This window comes from Rhipicephalus sanguineus, chromosome 10, assembly GCF_013339695.2.
Source record: "Rhipicephalus sanguineus isolate Rsan-2018 chromosome 10, BIME_Rsan_1.4, whole genome shotgun sequence".
NCBI lineage: Eukaryota > Metazoa > Arthropoda > Arachnida > Ixodida > Ixodidae > Rhipicephalus > Rhipicephalus sanguineus.
Window position 1 is genome coordinate 141005338 of NC_051185.1, and position 10069 is coordinate 141015406.

Here is a 10069-nt window from a genome sequence, read left to right on the forward strand (position 1 = left end):
CTCTTCAATACGTCTTGATCTGCAACAGCATTTTTGTGTCATATTGGTAACTGTTTTTCACGCCAATAAAGACAAATTACACCATCTCCCGCTAAAGGGGACCACGAGGCCATACGAAGCAGCGTTTCGGCATGTCTAGCGCACGTTTCATCCATAGCACTTTCCCGCCGACGTTGCCGTTTGCGCTGGGCTACCCCATCCCGGAGCACGTGGTCCGCTTGCCGACGTTTACGTTGCGCTTCGGCGCGTCGAACCTTCCGCTGCTCCAAATCGAAAAATTTCGGGGGGGGGAGGGATTTCAACCTCCCAACCCCCCCTGGCTACGCCCCTGCTGTGCTGAACTTCGAATAGCGCAAAGGCTCAAACGAGTGAGTGAGTGAGTGAGTGAGTGAGTGAGTGAGTGAGTGAGTGAGTGAGTGAGTGAGTGAGTGAGTGAGTGAGTGAGTGAGTGAGTGAGTGAGTGAGTGAGTGAGTGAGTGAGTGAGTGAGTGAGTGAGTGAGTGAGCGAGCGAGTGAGTGAGTGAGTGAGTGAGTGTTGGCTTACCTTGTTGTGTTTTTGTTTTTGTTTTTTGATTTTGTTGGCTTACCTTGTTGCTGCCTATCTGGTATTATGACGGAAGAATGTTTACCTATCGCTGTTTCTTGGTTCTTTTTAGGTTCTTCTTGCCCTTGCGCATGTTAGCATGATCCCCACGTGGCGACGATTGCACAGATCATTTGGGTCACCTTTGTATGTTTTCTTTTCCTTGGTTCTTTTAATAAATCTGCCATTTGCGAGTAAGCGTTCGTCTGTGAACTTCTTGTCCTTTGTCCCGTCTTTTGCGCTGCTCTTAATATTATGCATCTTTGCACTAGTGGTGCCGAGCCTGAAGGCTGTGAGGAGCTCAGCGGCGTTCCTTGTTTCTCTTTGCTCTTATCTTTCGTTCTCTTTCGCTTCTTTCTTTCTCTCTCTCTTTATTTCTCGCTTCCTTTCTCTCTTTCTTTGTTTCTCCATCTTTCTCTTACTGTCCTGCTCTCTATTTTTTCTATCTCTCATTGTGTCTGTTTCTTTCTCTCTCTTTCTCTCTCTGTCGATTTATTTCGCTGTCTTTCTATCTTTTTCTGTGTTTTCCCCTTTCTTTCTCTCTATTTCCTTCTTTCTCTTTCTCTACATCCTTTCTTTCTCTCTCTCTTTCTCTCTTTCCTTTGCTCTGTACTCGCTCTCTCGCTCGTCAGAGTTATTGCATACCACGCCGGACAAATCGGTGCATGTGTTCCCGGGGCGAAGCAGAAGATGAAGAAGAGGACGAAGAGGGCACGTGCCGGTTCATGATGATGATACCTTTTGGCCGCGACTAACGGACTTACTCCGAACTTAAAAACGCTGTTAAAAACGTTGGTGTACGGAAGAATTGTGTGCTTCCGTCTGACAAACTGAATGTTTCCATGTGGCAGAAAAGTTTTGTACTTTAATACAGAAACATACAGTACAGAGTACGAAAAAAGCGGAATTTGTTCGAATCCGAGAGAATTAATTGTCTGTTGGATTCATTCAGAAGGAAAGAGTGGTATTCCAAGTTCATAAATCATTTCAATGCAGATAGCAGGCGTCCCTAAGGTCGTAGCTTCTGTTATACCCGGAGATTTGCTCTATTTCACTCCTATTTTTGCGCGCCGCTTACACGCCCAGCCTCCGTGGCGCAATCGGCTAGCGCGTTCGGCTGTTAACCGAAAGGTTGGAGGTTCGAGCCCTCCCGGGGGCGGCTAAACTTTTTTTCTTGCAAATGCTTTTTTTTAATACCACCTCTATTACAATGATGTGCCGCCGCCTGAGTTTGGACTCTAGGCGGCAATGTGTACACCCTAAGCCGCAAAGGTGCGAAATGGGAGTAAGTGCTGCATTTCGTCCCCGCAACAGGTAGTTAGTCCCCGGAGGGATTAACTGCAAGACGAGGGTGCCGTGTGCAAAGTGAGGGAGGAACTGTTAGACCACAGGGAGCAACGTTTACTCTCACGGAACTTTCCGGCGCAGTGGCGGCCTCGAACGAATGGTCAGCATGCGCGTATTCAAAGAGTCCGCTAAAGAAATCAACTGTTAACAGTTTATTTAAGTGTAAACGGTCTTGTCAACTACGGCAACTGCGGCAGAAGTAAAGTAATATCGTTCATATGGCATAATAATAAACAAATGTGAAAAAGCTCCCACAAAAAAAAAATGTGCTCGCGCCCAAGCTGTATCAGTGCGCGGCGTGGTGTTCTCGTCGTATGCCTGGCAAGCTAGGACTCGGCGGTTTCGCGGTGTGTTGTGGATGTATTCTCGTTTCGCGGTTGCGATTGCTGTCACTAGTGGTGCATTGAATCGTCTTCGCGCTGTGGTAAACGTGATCTGCTACTGGAACGAAGTGCTACGCTGTCGAAATGCTACGCGCCGACTGGGACATCGCCTGAGAGGTGAGTGTAAACAAGGCTGCCATCAGTCCGCGTGATTTTACCTGTGTGCAGTTGATATGTAAGGGTCACCGCTGGTTTAACATTCACGTTCTGCGCGAACAAAACACGCATGATTGATGAGCTCGCGCTATACATCTTCGCGAGTGCTGCCCCGCATGCTATAGAATTACAAGCATGATGGTTGGGCCATCGTAACCTCGGTGAAGGCTCAACATTAGCTGTAGCAAGTACAGCTGTTCAAAAATAGTTTTGTTTTCAGTGCTGCCCAAATAAACGTTGTTTATCAGAACTTTTCTCGACTTTTTAAAAGAAAATTGACGTAAACTCCGCACAATATCTTCTACGGCAAGGTAAACAAATCATTTAGGAAGATTGGCTGTTAAAATAGTATGTCTAGCTAAAGGCTTAGCACCGCTAACACGGGCAGTCGGCGATGGCATCGGCGATTTCGCTCGTTTGTTGCGATGCTAGGAATCATTTAATTTTTCTATATCTCAAATGAAGAGCAAGCTTTATTGACAAATAAGTGGGCCCACTAGTGGGTCGCTGTGAAAGCGTGAAACGTTAAACTCGAGGACGGGTTTGTCGAACTTCATAACACATTCTGAACTGTTCCATGCATTGCACTATATGACAGGTTCTGTGAAAGAGCAGTTTCCATGTAATTTTTACGCATGCAGCATTTCTAACAGACGCCTTGTGACGTAACTGCAAGTGCACGAACAGTTCTGCCGGAAATATCAATGCTTCTGCAATTACTTTTTCAGGAAATCGATGAATGAGAGCGTTGCGCCTCCTGAGAAACGTCTTCAACATCTTGCAGCTATGAACACGCTCTCAGCAGCTGTCGATGGTGCTGTTGCACTTCCTGACGTCGGCTGGACAGCATCCATTCGAATAAAACATTGCACTTTTCATTGCCTCTTCTATAATACAGGGAAGCCATCCTATTTTCTGTATTCAACAAAGTTGTTCAATTTATGTGTACACACGATGCTGCAGAATTGACACGAGTCGTTGAATAAACTTGGTTGTTTCTTTAGATGTTTTCGTGTTTTTTTTTGTCATTAAGCAGACATTTTCGCTGAACGATATAACCAACCATGTTCTGCACAGTGAGAAGCGAGCAAGCTTGGCACGTCGACGGGAGCATATATGAGAACGTTTATATATACATACATTCATCAAGCGCCCAAATTCGCTCGAAACACGCGCGCGGAAAAACCAATCCAACGCATTTTACACTTTCATGAACGTGATCACCGAATGGTTGCTTGCGAAACACTAAAGGCTGAAGTCTAATATAATGAATCTTGCTACTTTGACTAACATGGCAGAACGCGCAGCTTCCAGACGGTGCCTGTACATATATAGCCCCGGTAATATTCACTCTGCTACATACTGGCGTGTGGTATAGTGGTTATCGTACGCGACTGCTGATTCAATGGTCACGAGTTCGAATCCAGTGTGTTTGTTGTGATTTTTCTGTAGTTTACTTCTGAATTTATTTCTGTGTATTAATTGTATATGTTGTCAAATGCGTGTATCAACCTCCAAATTCTCGGTAATTCAACCAGAAACTGTAATAAATTGATTTTTTTTATCGAGAAGGAGCAACTGTTAGACCCATCAGGGGTAACAGTTCGTCCCTACGCAGCTACCATGCAAAAAGAGGAATAGATCAGTTACTCCGTAAAAGGGGTAACTCTTACACCCGACATTTCGTCCCTCAAAACAACTGAGGACTAACAGTTCGTCCCCTGACAGTTACTCCCTAAAGGACGAATCGTTCATCCTTTAGGGAGTAATGGTTGTGGCAGTGCAGTTACCCCCCAAAAGGACGAACCGCAGACCTCTTTTCGTCCTTTGCGGCTTAGAGCGTATAGTACTATCGATCTAGCGCACTTTGCCTAGAACAAGCTCCTCAGTTTTGTAGCGAGTTTCTCCGGTTTTATTTCACCGTCCATTTGAAAACAACAGAGTAAAATAACATTAACATCACAAAGTAACCTTTTTTTTTGTTTGTGTCACCTTTCATATACGCTTCACGACTCCAAATAAATAAATGTATTGATGGCGAAAGCATCGTGTCGTCTTGTCGCTCGCCCGGCCGTCTCTACATAATGAGTGTGAGGTGTTGACGTGTAAGAAATTAAGACAATGAAGCGAAATCAAGCCCGTTAGTGGCGCGGCACCAGGCAGTAAGTAACCATTGCACATAGAACAAATATTACAGACGCCGTGGGGGTACAGTGGTTGCGGTGCTCGTATGGGACTGTGATGCGAGATTAGCCAGATCCTTATATTTATCTTTTCTTTATCAGTGTTCCGTGTTTATCGACCGAGCTCATGGGTCAATGAAATCAACCTTGCCCCAGAAATTAGATGGTGATTGATATAAGCACAGGTGCGAACTTACAGGCACACTGAAAGAAGCCTGTCGAGATTCCCTTGACCTCTCAGATCACCGCTAAATCAAACGTTTGCTTTGTTTTGTTTTTGTTTTTTTCATTTGCATCTGTATTGCCAGCTGCGCTGATGAAAAGGACAAGCGTGAAGCCGCAGCTTGTGCACTTCCAGTGAACGTGGAATCGCGTTCACCTAGTCTCCTCATTCTGTGTTACTCGTCGGTGCTGTGTAGCCGCATAGTCGCACACACGAAACCTTCGTTGAAACTTCATAAAGGGATATTATTCTTTGCATTTTTGAGAAGCTATATTCTCATGGTGTTCTTCAAGTTGTATATTGTATACATGTGCTGCGGATACGTTACGCTCGGAAATTTTGGACCCTGTATGTTCTATGTTTGACACCTCTAAGAGCTAAAGAGTAGACGGCGCCTTATTTGTGCGCCAGTATCTTCTTACATCATGACAATAATAAAAAAACAGTATTCATTTTATTTGTGTTCTAATATGATATGCATTCACTGTGAATTCCTGCATAGTCGCACCGTGGTATGGCATGCTGCGCACTAGCTGCTTCTGGCTAATTTGGCTATTATTGTGCTCAGGGCGCGTTGTTTGGCTAGTTGGTTATGATCCATGAGACTGGCGTAGCACGCAACCACAAACAAGGACAAAGGTGTGTGTGTCCTCCTTTGTCCTTGTGAATGCGCGCTACGCCAAACAGTCTCATGTATTGTTGTGCATTCGTTGAGGCCGCAGTGTTAAAGAGAAGCTGGATGGGCAGTCAAACAGAAAAGTTTCGGCGTGTTCAGAATGACTGAGCGATATATCGACACAGACAAACGCACTTCACACGGGCGTACACCGATGTTTGGTAAGCTGACGCGCAAGTGTATTCACCGACAAAAGTTGAAGATCAGGTGGAAATAAGGACGTTACGAATTAAGAAATTGCGTATGTTTTTGGAAAATAAAGTAACCTATGTAACTCTGAGCCTACGCCTAGCCTAACGTTATGCGTAGGCGCAGACACTATGTCGCGCCGGCGTGGTTGGTCCCGCATTCACACGAGGCAGTCCTATTCGGCAACGGCTAGATGGCGGCACCTTTCTGCAACTGTATTCTATCTATCTATCTATCTATCTATCTATCTATCTATCTATCTATCTATCTATCTATCTATCTATCTATCTATCTATCTATCTATCTATCTATCTATCTATCTATCTATCTATTATGTATGTATGTATGTATGTATGTATGTATGTATGTATGTATGTATGTATGTATGTATGTATGTATGTAACGTTTAAAAACACCCGCAGGCAGTTAGCCGCACTAGATGTTTAGAACAGTAGCAATACAAGCACAATCACTATGGCATGCGACACAGGCGCTGTGCCGTGTTAGTCATTGTTATCCTTATTTCTCAAATTGGCGCGACATTTTTAACGGTTTGTATGTATTGGTGGTGCCCTGTAAAAGGGAAAAATAAAAAGGAGAAAAAGAAATCGCGCTTCGTAAGACAAAAAAAAAAAAAACACAGCCGCCCCCGGGAGGGCTCGAACCTCCAACCTTTCGGTTAACAGCCGAACGCGCTAGCCGATTGCGCCACGGAGGCTGCACGGCTTCTGCCGTTGTAAACACGGAAGACAATATAAGAATTCTGGCTGGGAGTGCTGAATATTAATGAGTATTTGTACGGCAGATGTGTCAGAGCATGAGCCCTTTGAGTACTTCGCGAGAGGCAGCTTCCCAGACATCTGTGTTTTATCTTGAAAATACGACTTGCTCTCATGGCATTGGCGTCATGTCCGCCGGTGCTATGGTAATGCAGAATGTAATGGAGTGTTTTGTTTATGTTTTTTTGGTAACAAAGAAATTATAAATATAATATATGACATGTATAGCACGATTGTAGTCATTAAGCTCCAATACGTGAAACGATGGATATTATTTGCATTAAATATCAAAAATATCTGCTCGACCAGTTGACAAAAATTAATTGTTTAACTGACCAAAATTCATTTCCTTACGATACATATTGGAAATGATGAATTGTAGCGGCCAATTTCGCAAGGTTTTGAATCTTTGAAACACTGAATAAAATCTCAGGTGGGTGTGAATTTCCACGTCATCATCAGAAGAGTCAGCCTGACCTCGCCCACTGCAAGGAACAGGCCTCCCCTGTGATTATCTAATTTAATTAACACGGTCGTGTGCTTCCTGCGGCCACGCTGTCCCCGCAAACTTTTCAATCTCAAATATAATTTAAACGTTTGTGGCACCAAACTTGCGATACAAATGCCCTGTTATTTCAGCTACATATCTGTTTCCTTTCTCTCTATCTCTTTTTTTTTTGCACAAAATCGTTTTATTGAAAAGAGAGCGGGATCGAATCCCGGCCGCAGCGGCCGCATTTCGACGGAGGCGAAATGCTAGAGACCCTGTACTTAGGTTGCACGCTAAAGAAGCCCAGGTGGTCGAAACTTCCGGAGCCCTCCGCTACGGCGTCCCTTACAATCACATCATGGTTTTGAGACGTAAAAACCCCAACAAATAAATTAATTATTCGTTTTCTTGCATCTAGTGAAATTGGCGAGCTGCGCATGTAAATCGAGAGCCGCACACTTCACAGCCGCACGGTTGTAAATTATTTTACCGCTCTCCCTTTAGAAGCAGCCGCTTAATTTTGAGTTACGAATCTGGCTTGGTGCGACAGTCTTGACAGCGTTGGAGTGTGTTGTTAGAACGGTTATACTATTCACACATTACGAAGGAAAAAAAAATGCAGTAAGGTACATAGTTAACCGGTGAAGCAATCAGGCATTCCATGCCGCAGTTTCTGCGAAGGTCCGTAACTCTCGAAACCAACATTATGCAGACGCAAGAAGGCAACATGCTTTTCCTTCAAATACCGCGGTTGACTTCAACTGCATGATTACAGAAAGACGCGTAAAATAATTAAAGCTGAATTAGTGACGCTCTGTAATTTAACTGGCGATTATCGCTGAAAACTTGACGTTCATTTCTCGGTCAGAAAAAAATTTCGCCTCAGATTCTCGATTTTCACTAGTCCGAGAGCGACGTCCCATAAAAACGCCGCACACGCGTATTTTGAACGTATTGCAAGATGCCCGTGGCATAACGCCAGAGAGTTATCAGCAGCACGGAGTGGCGACAGCGACGCAGTTGCACAATTAGAACAAACACTCAGCCACCCTTGATTACGTACGTTGCTGTGCGTTAGTGTGTGCGTGCATTTATACAGATGCAAAATTTAAAGATTTCGGGTGGTTCGCTCCCCCAACCCCCCTATCCTTGGCTACGTCATTGCTGACTTGTAATGACAACGTTTACTACGTTATGCCTCGTACATTTCTGTAAAATGCCAGCGACAAGTAGTAAAGCTGACATGGGGTAGGTAAATGCTGCAGTTAATAACCTTTTGCTATTTTTTTAAGAACGTGCGCGTAACTACTGCGTGGTAGTTACTCCAGTTCACTTTTAAACAGCCGAACGCCACGCGACGCCGGTGCAGCCGGTTTCGTATTCACGCACGGCTACCATTGCTCCGCAAACTCAAGATGGCGGCACGTTTCTGAACGTGCAAAAGATAAAAAAAAGCAAAAAAAAGACCTTGCAAGAAAAAGATTCCAGCCGCCCCCGGGAGGGCTCGAACCTCCAACCTTTCGGTTAACAGCCGAACGCGCTAGCCGATTGCGCCACGGAGGCTGGCTGCGTAAGCGTCGTATAAAGTGGAAGAGCTAATCAACCTCACGTTAGTTACTGCATACCAGGGCTGGGCAGAGATACTCGGAAAAGTATTCCGGAATACAGATATCGAAATACATGGACCGGAAGCCTAAAATACAGATACTGAGATACATTTGCCTTTAGCGTAACGGGATATTTCGGAGATACTTTTGCAATATGACGAAAAAGTATTCCGGAATACAGATACTGCAATACAGATACTAGAATACTTCTTTTTTATTTCAAAGATGCTCGTATCCGCAAAGACATAAGTGCAGCATAATGGTGTAAATAAAGTTGCAGTGCATGGAAACTTTTAGTTTATTTGTTTACTACAGTACCCTCAGCGCCATTAAGGCATCACAGAAGGGGAGGGGTAGCTTACAAATTACATAATTAGTAATAATGACATACTAAAAAGACAGGGCGTGCAAACACGGACACAAGAAAGAAGTCAGGACACCACAAACGCCGACTAACAACTGAAGAGACGCACAACGGCAGAAAAGAAAGAAGGCACGAAAACTTATCTGCGCATGCCCATGCAACAGGCGAACCTATCAATCCGGCACGCGTGGCGGTCTACGTGGAAGATAACTGTTAAGGCATTTGATTTCATCTTTATGCAAGTTAATCGACGGTTGGCTCACGCATGTGCTACCACTATTCTCGATATGCCACGCTTCAATCATCAGGCGCGTTTCTTCATTTCTATGCCGGTACAACACTGCGCATTCATCAAATTCTGGCGTGCACTTACAATCTCGACGATGTAAAGATAGATTAGAAGGTGAGCCTCCTGTTAGCGATCTCTGCCGTTGTGCGTCTCTTCAGTTGTTAGTCGGCGTTTGTGGTGTCCTGACTTCTTTCTTGTGTCCGTGTTTGCACGCCCTGTCTTTTTAGAATGAATACTTACCAACTAGCTCAGCTCTCTGTTATTCTAATAATGACATAATTACACATATCAATCGCAATAAAAATACACTATTTCACAGCAACAGTAACATGAATTGGGCACCGAAATCGACATGCTTGGTGACAACTAAATGAGCTATGCTAGAAATAGCATAATTTAAGCAAATTGAGCTTCTGAAGCAGACTGTCTTATAGACAGCGTCGATTCCGCCCCAGCACAAGAGTCGGGAAAGAAAAAAGTCTATCTAGCGCTGCAGACGGGCACAAATTCGTGTTATAGTGAATAAATACCGCCTTCACAGCCGGATAGCCCTGGAGCGCGGCGACATCTCTTCTAGGGCCATCTAGATACTGAAACACTTCCTCCGTCACGTGGGTTGTTCTGACCGCTCGGAAGTCGGTCCCCATCTTCGGAATCCTCAGCCCTCTGGCCCGGTCGGCGCCGGGTCAGACGACTGCGGATTCTGCTGCCCATATAAGTCGGTCATAATTATATATGCGCAATGCAGCCCAATATGTCGAAACTGCACAATCCAAAAATTGACTTCCTAAAATCACGTT

At 44.6% G+C, this 10069-nt stretch overlaps 3 non-coding genes across 3 annotated transcripts; 1 reads left to right on the plus strand and 2 right to left on the minus strand.

The window, feature by feature from the left end:
* The first annotated feature begins 1668 nt into the window (after window positions 1–1668).
* On the plus strand, window positions 1669–1742 carry Trnan-guu (transfer RNA asparagine (anticodon GUU)). The gene has a single exon. It is a non-coding gene; the product is annotated as a tRNA-Asn (tRNA).
* A 4642-nt stretch (window positions 1743–6384) lies between these two features.
* On the minus strand, window positions 6385–6458 carry Trnan-guu (transfer RNA asparagine (anticodon GUU)). The gene has a single exon. It is a non-coding gene; the product is annotated as a tRNA-Asn (tRNA).
* A 2040-nt stretch (window positions 6459–8498) lies between these two features.
* On the minus strand, window positions 8499–8572 carry Trnan-guu (transfer RNA asparagine (anticodon GUU)). The gene has a single exon. It is a non-coding gene; the product is annotated as a tRNA-Asn (tRNA).
* Between the last annotated feature and the right edge of the window lie 1497 nt (window positions 8573–10069).